General features: G+C 33.9%; 2 long non-coding RNA genes across 8 annotated transcripts; both read right to left on the bottom strand.

Annotated features, from left to right (window-relative positions):
- Positions 1-812: 812 nt before the first annotated feature.
- On the bottom strand, positions 813-4,436 carry LOC139848011 (uncharacterized). Of its 2 annotated transcripts, XR_011759777.1 has the most exons (7): positions 4,260-4,436; positions 3,170-3,770; positions 3,023-3,090; positions 2,789-2,904; positions 2,450-2,497; positions 2,197-2,268; positions 813-1,224 (listed from the first exon to the last, which is right to left on the bottom strand). It is a non-coding gene; the product is annotated as an uncharacterized lncRNA (long non-coding RNA). The 2 variants fall into 2 exon arrangements; XR_011759776.1 differs by having other exon boundaries at positions 814-1,224; positions 3,023-3,770.
- Positions 4,437-5,033: 597 nt separating this feature from the next.
- On the bottom strand, positions 5,034-7,577 carry LOC139850453 (uncharacterized). Of its 6 annotated transcripts, none has more exons than XR_011760041.1 (5): positions 6,327-6,462; positions 6,102-6,251; positions 5,809-5,956; positions 5,521-5,645; positions 5,034-5,433 (listed from the first exon to the last, which is right to left on the bottom strand). It is a non-coding gene; the product is annotated as an uncharacterized lncRNA (long non-coding RNA). The 6 variants fall into 6 exon arrangements; XR_011760039.1 differs by having other exon boundaries at positions 5,717-5,956; XR_011760042.1 differs by having other exon boundaries at positions 5,034-5,137; positions 5,241-5,433; positions 5,521-5,956.
- Positions 7,578-11,599: the final 4,022 nt, after the last annotated feature.

Genomic DNA, 11,599 nt, shown 5'->3' on the forward strand with positions numbered 1-11,599 from the left:
ATTCCAAGGAGTAGCAATGACAACCACCCTCACAATGATACGTTGAGTTCACAAAATCGAAACGCTCAACCCAAGACCAATGCCATCCATGGAACCCCAATAAGGAATGGAGACATAATCCAATTACTAACCTTGAACTATATTTGGAGGCTGATGTTACAATGGACAAAGAGGTGGAGCATGTCTTCTGTAGTTGAATTACAAATACCACAAATTATCTAAAACCACACCTCGATCAAGAAAGTTCACGTTTGTAGGAATGTGAAGAAGCCTCAACCGCCAAATAAAAACGTTAATTTAGATGTGAACAAACTTACACCAAATTATGGGGTCCTTTTGTGGTCGTTTTGTTTGTTGTCGTTGCTAGGTTGAGTTTGAGTTGTGTGCCCTTTGATTTGTTCGTGTATTGTTTTGTACTGTTTTGATGAAGTGTTCTTTTGTTATAAAGTTCTACTAGTCAAAGACCCGCGACTTCGCGGGTTTTTTTAAAAAAGAATATTTATATTGGAGTTCGATATGTACAATAGATCAATATTTGTAATTCTGCTGATCAAATCACCTGTATTGCTACGTTGATCAAATATACAAAAGTTAATAAGCATAACTAATGAAAGCTATTGAAATGCAAATTCTTTATATCATTTACTAACAAATATTCTCACATCTAAAAAATAATCAAATGAGATACTCTTTTGAAAATGGACAGTCTATTACATTCTAATAACAATCCATCATTAATACTATATCGTATCACTTCAATTCCTTCGGGTATCCAAACTTAGTTGTTCACAACTGAAACATTAGCTATATCATTGAAGTTTAAATAGTTGTTAGAGTAAAGTAGAAATAACATGAAATAAAACAAATTTGTTATACTAAATCGCATGACAACCAATATGTCAGAATGTACTAATATAAAAATAGCTCACGCGTATAGTTAACACTCATATGGCAGCCATATTTGCATCCTTTGTTGCTTCAGTGTTCAAGCTTCAACGCAAAATATATTATGAATTTCAAAAGATAAATTAAATGAAATTCAGTATGACAACTATTTAAAGGACCAGATAACTATTAGTGTATGTTACAACTCTTTAGGCCTCCAAAACCAGTTCTTTCACGAAGAGTCGGAGTATCAATATGACGGCCAACTTATATTTGCCTAAATCCCACCTTTCCAAGTTTTCTCTCAATCTCAAAAGACGGGGGACCACCAACCTAAACCTGTTGATAAAGGAGAATCAAAAAAGAAAATTATCATTACTAATCACACTATACATGAAAAATATAGGTAGCGAATTATAAAGGAGTAAACTTTGATCAAATATATTATTGAAAAATTTTGACTACACAAAATATTATGCAATCATGAAACCAATCTGCAACACAATGACGAACAAAATAAACATAAGGTTTTTACTCCTTATAACAGTATCAAACAACCTAAAAAGCTTATTATAACAACACAATGACCATTGACTGCTCACACATGATTGTAAAATAAGTGAAGGGTAATAAATAATAATTAAAGAGAAAAAACATAAAAAAGAGAATTATGGCTGCTACCTCATTGACCAGCAGTTCGACACCCGTGTAATAAACATGCATAAAACCTCCTAATGTATCCATTATGTATGTATATTTTCATTGCAATAATATAGATTTTGAATCACATGTAACGCATTCAATAATATACTTGTATTATAACGACAATACTAATGAAACTAAAAGGGATAAATGTTTGGAAATTGGCGCAGCCTCCTGAATCTATTCCAACCATACCTAACTAAGTACATCCATTTTGACCCGTTACCCGACAAAATCATTATTCAAGTATGAAGCTTAAAAATGAAATGTATTTCACAAATTTGACTGAAACAAACTATTAGTTATATACATTTCTTCATAGTATGTAATTGAAGAGGATCTAAAAAAACAATTCCTAAATTTCACCTATAAAGTCATGTTAAAAATTCAATAAGGATTCATAACGGTTTGTGAATGAATAAAATTTAACTATTTATAAACCAACTAAAGATTAAAAATCAATTTGAACGCCTTTCATTTAAAGAAAAAGTTTGATCTGACAGCATTACAAATACAACATTTGATCCCGAATGAATGGGCCAGACTTTACACTTTTAAAGGAAACTCAATAAAAGAGTAAATGGAAATAATGGAAGATAAAGCAATTACCTTCAATATGAATAGCCTTTCTTGTTGAATAGACTTCAATTAAATCAACATTGAGGTATTTTGTTTTAAGCTCTGCACGTATAGCATACTTATTGAGTTCACTAAAACGACTAACCCGACCAATAGCATCTACTATAAAAAGAAGATGTCAATTTAGCTATAAGTATGTTTTGGAGAAGCATAATAATACAAATAAGTATAAGTATTTAAGATGATGCATAGATACTTCTTTGTGTAACTTTTTAAACCATACCCCGAGGCTTTTTCATAGAACCTCTGCAATTCAGTTTGCCTAATAGACCTGTTACAAAGATGAAATTATCAAAATAGAAATATAGATTTCATAATTCATAATAAGCGAAATTGAAGAAGATGACGTCTGAAACATAGGAAAGCCATTTAATTCAATAGTAAATTTTTTTTTTTAATTTTACAATCCCACTATATGAATTTTGAGCATATTATAACTATACCATTCAATTTCTTAAAGTTGTGCTTGATGGTTTCCTAGATTGAAAAAGAGTTGTCACACAAACTGATCGAAGTTGTAGCTCAATAGAAAAGTCAGATAACACAAGTAAAAGGTACTCACCAATACACCAAACATGCAATGGTCTTTGTATCACCAAATAATAGGATCTTTAGAAAAGTAGTTTGTTTATCCAACATAACTTCACCACACCAAAGAGATAGTTAGCACTTAGACATCTACATTCAATTTTGTTTATTTATTAATAAGGAGGGGGATGGGTCTCTTCAACATGTGCGTCTAATTCAAAGTAAAAATAAATACACATTTGGCTTTCGGGTCATTGGGTGTACTCACAAACGGGTTTCGGAAACTATATGTTTCACTTGACCTGATATCAATTCCTTTTTTGAATAGCCAAAGCCCTGCAAAATGTAACATGACATATATTTTAAAAAATTCAGAATCCTTCTTTATAACACCTGCAGATACCACAATATTTACCTCCAAGTCATACCATTTTGAGCTACTTAAAACCCATTTAAAGAAAGTTCTTTAAGTTGATCACGTGTTTCCAATGGTTACCTATTAATATACCATACAATAGTTTCTCGTGTGGGTTGAAATTCCTATTTGCAATTATGTTTTGTTAGATTAAAGTTGTAGTAAAATACTTTAAAAACGATCTACCGTATGTTTACAACCGTTTGGATCTGTTGCACTTCATTCGCCACTTGCACGGGTTCCAAGTTTCTTCAAAAATCTCTAACTCATAATTATTATGATTCCAGTGCAAGTTCAACGTTTAATTACATTCTTTACAATTCCCACATCTTAATGTAACTTCAAAAATATTAAATAATTCAAATCTCAACAGGGTATAAATCATTTTGGATCTCAAAGTTAGCATATAAACTAACATATTCAAATTTTGCAATAGAACGATTTAAAATGTAAAAACCGTAAACCAGAATGTCAGTTAAATGTATATAGATCATACCATGGCGTACAAACCTGTTCATAGGTACATTAATAATGGTTGGAGAAAAAGGTACCGAGTATATCAAAGCACCTCCACTCTCCACATTTTCTTCTTATTCCACATCTATAAAAAATTCTCAGTTTTATATTTATGCAATGGACTTGAAGTACAATTACACAAATCAATTCAAAAACAATGGAAAGAAAGACAAGTATAACCAATCTTGCAAATCCTCAAAGCGTATTAATAAGAGAAATAAACAAATCTAAAAAACTATAAAATTATATTTACATAGAAAACCTCCTAATCAAAACATTTGCCACTACGTAAACGGTAAACCTCCTAATCAAACACATTTTCAAACTATTTATTTATATACAAAATACAAAGACTTATTGTTCATGACCCAATTAAATAAATACATCAGAAAAAATAAAAGATATTTAAATTTAAGTAAAAAAAAAAAAAAACTTAATAAATTAAACACACGCAGCAAAAAATATAATTTCAATAAACCGATGTTATCTGGAGGCCATAATTTTGAAAGATACTAAGATGTAAATAACTAATTAAAAGAACCCAATAAAAACCCTATTTCATTAAAATACTTACCTTGATTTCCCTAAGTAAAGGCTATGAATCTGTGGATACTTATTGTGAAGCTGTTTGATCGTTTATTCAAAAAGGAACTTTCTGTTTGATCGTTTGTTAATAGAGTCATCGTTCTCAAAGAGTGGATGTTGAAGGAGATGGGTTTAAGTTGAAGTGTATTTTTTCCAGGAATGAAAATATGAGTATATGTTAATGTTAATGTTAATTAAGTAATTAAATCAGATGTTATTTAAGGAATTTTTTAATTTTATAAATGGAATACTGAAAATCCTAAATAAATGCAATTATTTTTTAATCTTCCGTAAATGTTGCAAATCGTTCCGATGAAATGGATAATTTAAAATTTTAAAAACACGGCTAATGTGGAATTAAATGGAAATGTTGTAATTGTTAGTTAATTTATGGGTAATTATGTAATTGTATTTTTTTGCGAAATTGGTATTACGTAATAATGTTTTAACGATTTGATCCAAGGGCTCTAATGATGTGATTATGTTGAATGGATGGCTAAGATCTAATATTTGAAAAGAATACTAGTTTATAACCCGCGATTTCACGGGTTTTTAAAATTAGAGATTCTAAAACTAACTGTGAAAGGTAAGCATAAATGTATTGAAATGAATAATCATTGGAAAATGAAAAAAAAAAAAAAAAGATAAATATGGTTGACTATAATTCATAATGTTATAAAATCACATGTAAATTGAATCAAACAATTAAGTAAGACGAAATTTAATACAATAGTTTAATGAAATGTATAAATGTGAGTCGTGACACTCTTTAACTGTAATATACATGTTAACATCTTTTCTGATTCTTTTAAGAAGATTCGCATCTTCACCCACAAACTTTTTTGCAACCGTTAACACCATAGGCAACTGTAAATCGAAAAATTAGCTTTTCGACACATGAATTATATATAAATTATTTGTGAATTATGTAATGTACCCGATTTCCTAAGAAGAAAATCGGCCAACGTACAAGGCCATAAAGTAACTCGGATGATAAGAGGCATCTTCATCAATTCAACATCCCGGAAGATTAAGTGAAGAGAAGATTAAATGATGATGATTAACCTATTACTTAATATATCCTCTTCCTAGAAGCTCTTAATGATTTCATTCCAAACAACGACAAATTTCACAGGACGGTTCTTCATTTGTAGTTCAGACACCTTTGAAGAACAAATGTGACTCAAACATGAACATAAAACATAAACACAAATGACACAAATGTGAACTAAGAGAAAGATTTGGTGTACCTTTTGGAACATTTCCTTCAAAAAAGACATCTGCTTAGATGTTTATCGGTGCTTGGAGGATGTGGGATAAGTGAATTCATGATCGCCAAATCTTGAAAATTACTCATCATACCTAACGTTCAAACCTAGAAACATAGAAGGTTGTTAGATAGTAATACTAAATGGACTTAAAATTTTGAACTTTGGTGATTTTTACCTCTTCAAATTCAAGTCCATTTAGTAGTATTAAATGGATTTAAAATTTTGAACTTTAGTGATTATCTAGGAGTGATGATTATGAAAATTTACCTGGAGAGAAAAAATAAGAAACACCCACATTCGATCAAAGCTTATGAAAGTATACCAAAATGATATGAATTTACAAAATTTGTTTTCCATAACCATTTTTCTCTTTTATTTCTGGCTCCCCGTTGGCTTCTTAATCGTCTTCTTTGAGCTAACAAAAACGCAATCATTTCAAATATTAATGATGTGAAATGAGGCATCTGAAAATCAAACATGAAAGAAGGTCTAACAATTAAATATTTGTGGTTTTCAGTTTTTCTAGAAGTGGCGAGATGGGCGGGTTGACTAACAATTACCTATAATTCTTCATCACTCTTTAAGATCTTCTTTTCGGTTTAGTTTTACCGGAACCTTTAGTACTTTTGCTTTTAGTAACATCATTGGGAACATAAAAGAAGTCATGGTCCATAGTCATCGGTCAGCCTAGTTCAAAACAATCAGGAGGCCTAAAACGATACAATACAAACTATTATTACCTTAAACAAAAGTTTTATTACCACAATTTTACAAACTACAATTACCTCTATCAGATTGAGTTGCATCCTCAATATGATCGAGTAAATGTCAAGAAGACCAAGTACATCATGATGAGAGCAGAATATATATCTTAAAATAAACAAACGAACATGATGAGTAACCATGAGTCCAAGTAGAAATTTTATATTAATTCACATTTTTTTAATACATCAAACCAAGGACAATTCATAAAGAAAATGGTTGAGGTGATCACACAACAATCTGTCATTCATTGATACCGGCAACAACTAAAAATTTCAACGATGAAATTTAAAACGAATTGCGAATCTTTAAGAATCGAAAAATTACATTAATATCGGTAATGGATTGCGAAACGAATTAAGATTACATTAACAACTACAACTACAAGCTCATTCATTGATACAGGTAAAGAATTTCCAAACGAATTATGAATCGAAAGATCCAATATTTATAAAGAAACCCTAAAAATCTTTAATTGAATTCATAAGCATTTGAACTATAGAAACGAATTAAGAATCAGTAGAATTACATACCATGGCTTTAGACTATGGAAGGATCTCGTATACCGCTGGATAATCTTTTGCCCCGTGTCTTCACTTTCTTGATCATTATCAGAATCTTCCCATTGATCCTCCTTATTCTGATTTTGAATCTTCAAACTCCTTTTGCAATTCAGGGATACTATTGCAACCGACTTAGACACCTCAGTAGACTGTAAACAGAAAAACCATAACTATTAAAACATAAAACACATTGTACATATCTTTACGTCTCTCCTATCTTTTAATGATCATGTTCGAGATGCGGAAAGCACATCGAGCAAGTTGTATATTGCGACATAACCAAGTACTACAAAACACATTGTAAACTTCTAAACAACACTATTATAGAACTTATATAACAATTTATCAATACACTTTTAAACTGCAGTACTTTGTATTCATAATAAAACATAAAAAGACAATAATTTGAATTGAAAATCTCGTGTGATTGATGATACTTGATGTAGAAAATGAAAACGAATTAAGAATCGAAACATCTTACCGATTATAAAAAAATTATAAAAAACTTTAATCTTTAAAATTGATAATCATTCGAACTATAGAAACGAATTAAGAATCAGTACAATTACATACCATGGATGTATTGGTTCGAAGGTTGATCTCGTCTACTGCTGGATGTTGGAAGAGTAGAATCGATTTTGACGATTAGTACTTTTTGGAAGAACCCTAGCGTCAGTAAGAAGGTAATAGAGATAGAGAGTGTTTTTGTTGATCTCGTATACCGCTATTGTTTATTCGTTCCGCATGGCATTTTTTGAGGGTATTTTTGTAAGTAAACAATTATAAGAGAGGAGAGAGATAAATGTTGAGTAATCAATATAATCAAAGGTTGTTATTGAAAGATGAGAGTTGATCTAATGGTCTTCTCTTTTCCATTTTAAATTTTTAAAAAATGATTAGCTAAATTTGACTTTATTATTATATATAATATAGATATAGATATAGATTACATATTTAAGCTTTTGCTTTAATAAGAAGAGAGATAGTAAATAGTTAGTCATTTTTCTGAGAAAAAAAAATACTCATATCTACTTTTCAAGTAATAATTTGAATTTGATACCATGGATTACATTCTATATTCCTGTTATTGTTATTATATTGAAAGAGAAGTGAAGTTTACAATAATCATAATCATTGTATATAATACTAACTAACTAGATAGATTTTGGACTGTGCGTTGCGGCCGTTGAATTTGAATATACATTACTTAGTACTTGTGTGCAGTCTATCGTCTACTATTTATTGTTAGGAAGAGGGGATCGCCTGGACGTTGGGAGATATAAATTTGAGAGAAAAACAACTCTATTACTCACAAGAATAGATTTACAGAGTATTACAAAACTCTTACAAAAAAAACTCTCAAACTCACACACACTCTCTAGGTTGTGATTACACTTCTCTGAGTGATTTAGGATGATTTACAATGAAAGTTTGCATCTCTATTTATAGCAAAAATTCTATGGCGGTGAATGGTGTGAACGAAGAAGGTTGGCGGAAGTTGGCGGCCGTCATCGTGTTCAAGTTTGCTACTTCCGTATGAGTTGTTCAAAGCTGGAAACGTTGAACATCTAGATGGCAGCTGGAACAGAGCCATCTAGATGACGGCTGGAAATCACTGGAAACCATCAATTCTCCCCCTCCAGCCGAATCCACGAACATTCCAGTTATGTCTCTGCATAACTTCAACTTTTCTCGAGTCACCACCTTTGTTAACATATCCGCAGGATTCTCCTTTGTATGGATCTTCACTAGTCTCAACAGTTGTCGATCAATTACCTCGCGTATCCAATGATAGCGAATATCAATATGTTTTGTACGAGAGTGGTACATGGAGTTCTTGCTCAAATCTATAGCACTTTGACTGTCACAATATACCTTGTACTCCTTTTGCTTGATTCCAAATTCTTGGAGATAACGCTTTAACCACAACATTTCTTTTCCAGCTTCTGCAGCAGCAATATACTCTACTTCAGTTGTGGATAATGCAACACACTTTTGTAGTCTTGACTGCCATGAAACAGCTCCTCCTGCAAAAGTGTAAATGAATCCTGAAGTAGATTTCCTACTATCAGGATCTCCGGCCATATCCGCATCTGTATAGCCTTCCAAGATTGGATCAGCTCCCCCGTAACAAAGACATAGATTCGTTGTACCCTTAAGATATCTGAGAATCCATTTTACCGCATTCCAATGCTCTTTCCCGGGGTTCGAGAGAAAACGACTCACTGTTCCCACTGCGTGAGCAATATCGGGCCTTGTACACACCATTGCATACATCAAACTTCCAACTGCTGAAGAATATGGTACTGAAGACATCTCCCCGATCTCTTCCTTGGATGAGGGACAAGAACTCTTGCTTAACTTGAAATGGTTGGCTAATGGAATGCTAACAGGTTTGGCATTGTTCATATTGAAACGTGAAAGCACTCGTTCAATATACTTCTCTTGAGATAGCCATAACCTTTTATTCTTCCTGTCTCGGGTTATTTGCATTCCCAAAATCTGTTGAGCCTGTCCTAAGTCTTTCATGTCAAAAGACTTAGAGAGTTCCTTCTTCAGCTGGTTGATCTTCGTTACGTTTTTCCCTACGATCAAAATATCGTCTACATATAGTAGAAGAGCAACGAAATCTCCTTCAGAAAACTTCTGAATGTAGACACACTCATCTGCTGCAGTTTTCTTGTACCCGTGACTCACCATGCACGATTCAAACTTCTTGTACCACTGCCTAGGTGCCTGCTTCAAACCATATAAACTTTTCTTCAGCTTGCATACGAGGTTATCTCCTGAAACCTCAAAACCTTCCGGCTGCCCCATGTAAATTTCTTCATGTAAATCTCCATGAAGAAAAGCTGTCTTTACATCCATCTGTTCAAGCTCCAAGTTCATACTTGCGACCAATCCAAGTATGACTCTAATTGAAGTCATCTTGACTACTGGTGAAAATATCTCGTCAAAATCAATCCCTTTCTTTTGTTGGAATCCTTTGACTACAAGTCGTGCTTTGTATTTCACCACTTTTCCACTACCATCCTTTTTCAGCTTGAACACCCATTTATTTTTCAGTGCCTTCTTCCCGCGTGGAAGTTCTACAATCTCATAAGTTTGATTTTTCTGCAGAGAATCCATCTCATCCTGCATTGCGAGCAACCATTTTTCTTTATCCTTATGAGTTACTGCTTCATGAAAACTCTCCGGTTCTCCATCTTCAGTAAGTAGAAGGTACTCGGATTCTGGATATCTACTCGATGGAATCCGACCTCGTTCAGATCTACGAACTTCTGGAACATTCTGAGGAGATCCACCATCATCTTGACCTTGTGATGGTGCTGGAACGTCTGGCAGATGGGGTTGTGGCTCCCCCTGCTCAGCACCGTCATTTTCCTCATTATCTTCTACTTCTGGAATTTCTTCCTGCACTGAAAATTCATTTCTCATGAATGATTCCGTTGTTGCCTCTGGCACCTGAGCAGCAACATTTGTCTTCTGAGATATTGTGGGCTTTTCAATATCTTCTATTGTCTGGCTTTCATGGAACACTACGTCCCTACTTCTGATCACTTTTTTCTCCTTTGGATCCCATAATCTGTATCCAAATTCTTCATCTCCATAGCCTATGAATATGCATGGAGTGGTCCTTGCATCCAGCTTCTGCCTGAGCTCCATGGATACATGTGCGTACGCCAAACATCCAAATACTCTTAAGTGAGAGTATGATGGATCCTTTTCAGACCAAAGTTTCTCCGGAACTTCAAAATTCAGTGGTACTGATGGAGATCGATTGATCAAATAACAAGCGGCTCTGACTGCTTCTCCCCAGAATGGCTTTGGCAGCTTAGCCATACTGAGCATGCTCCGAACACGTTCCATGATTGTTCGGTTCATTCTTTCTGCTATACCATTATGTTGAGGGGTACGTGGGACCGTCTTCTCATGTCGGATGCCATATGATCTGCAATAGGCATCGAACTGTCTGGAAGAGTATTCACCGCCGTTGTCGGATCGAAGACACTTTAACTTCTTTCCTGTCTCACGTTCTACCATGACATGGAACTTTTTGAAGTAATCGAACACCTGGTCCTTCGTCCGTAAGAAATATACCCACACCTTTCGAGAAGTATCATCGATAAACGTCAGAAAGTATCGGTTGCCGCCAATTGATTCAACCTCCAAGGGACCGCAAACATCAGAGTGTACCAGACTGAGTAACTCTGATTTTTTCGTTGAAGAGGAATTAAACGAGACTCTATGTTGCTTACCAAACAGACAATGATTGCAAGGATCTAGTGCATCGTCCTTGTCTACATTGATAAGCTCCTTCTTTATTAGGGTAGACAACCCTTTCTCACTCATGTGACCGAGTCTCTGGTGCCATAAATTTTGTGAAGCCTCCTTTTCTGCAACATTAATGCTGTCTGTGCAGATCTTCACATGAGTCTTGTACAGTGTGCCACAAATGTGTCCTCGAGCGACTATCATAGCGCCTCTTGACAATTTCCATGTGCCTCTACTGAAATGACTATCATAGCCCTGTTTATCGAGAGCTACTCCGGAAAGTAGATTCAGCCGAAGATCTGGTACATGGCGGAGATCCTTCAGAGTGATTGTGCTCCCGGAACTTGTCTTTATCTTGACATCACCAATTCCGACAATCTCAGCGGAACTGGAATTTCCCATCTTCACAGCTCCAAAGTCACCAGCTTTGTATGTTGTGAAGTATTCTTTGTATGGAG

This window comes from Rutidosis leptorrhynchoides, chromosome 5 (assembly GCF_046630445.1).
Source record: "Rutidosis leptorrhynchoides isolate AG116_Rl617_1_P2 chromosome 5, CSIRO_AGI_Rlap_v1, whole genome shotgun sequence".
Lineage (NCBI taxonomy): Eukaryota > Viridiplantae > Streptophyta > Magnoliopsida > Asterales > Asteraceae > Rutidosis > Rutidosis leptorrhynchoides.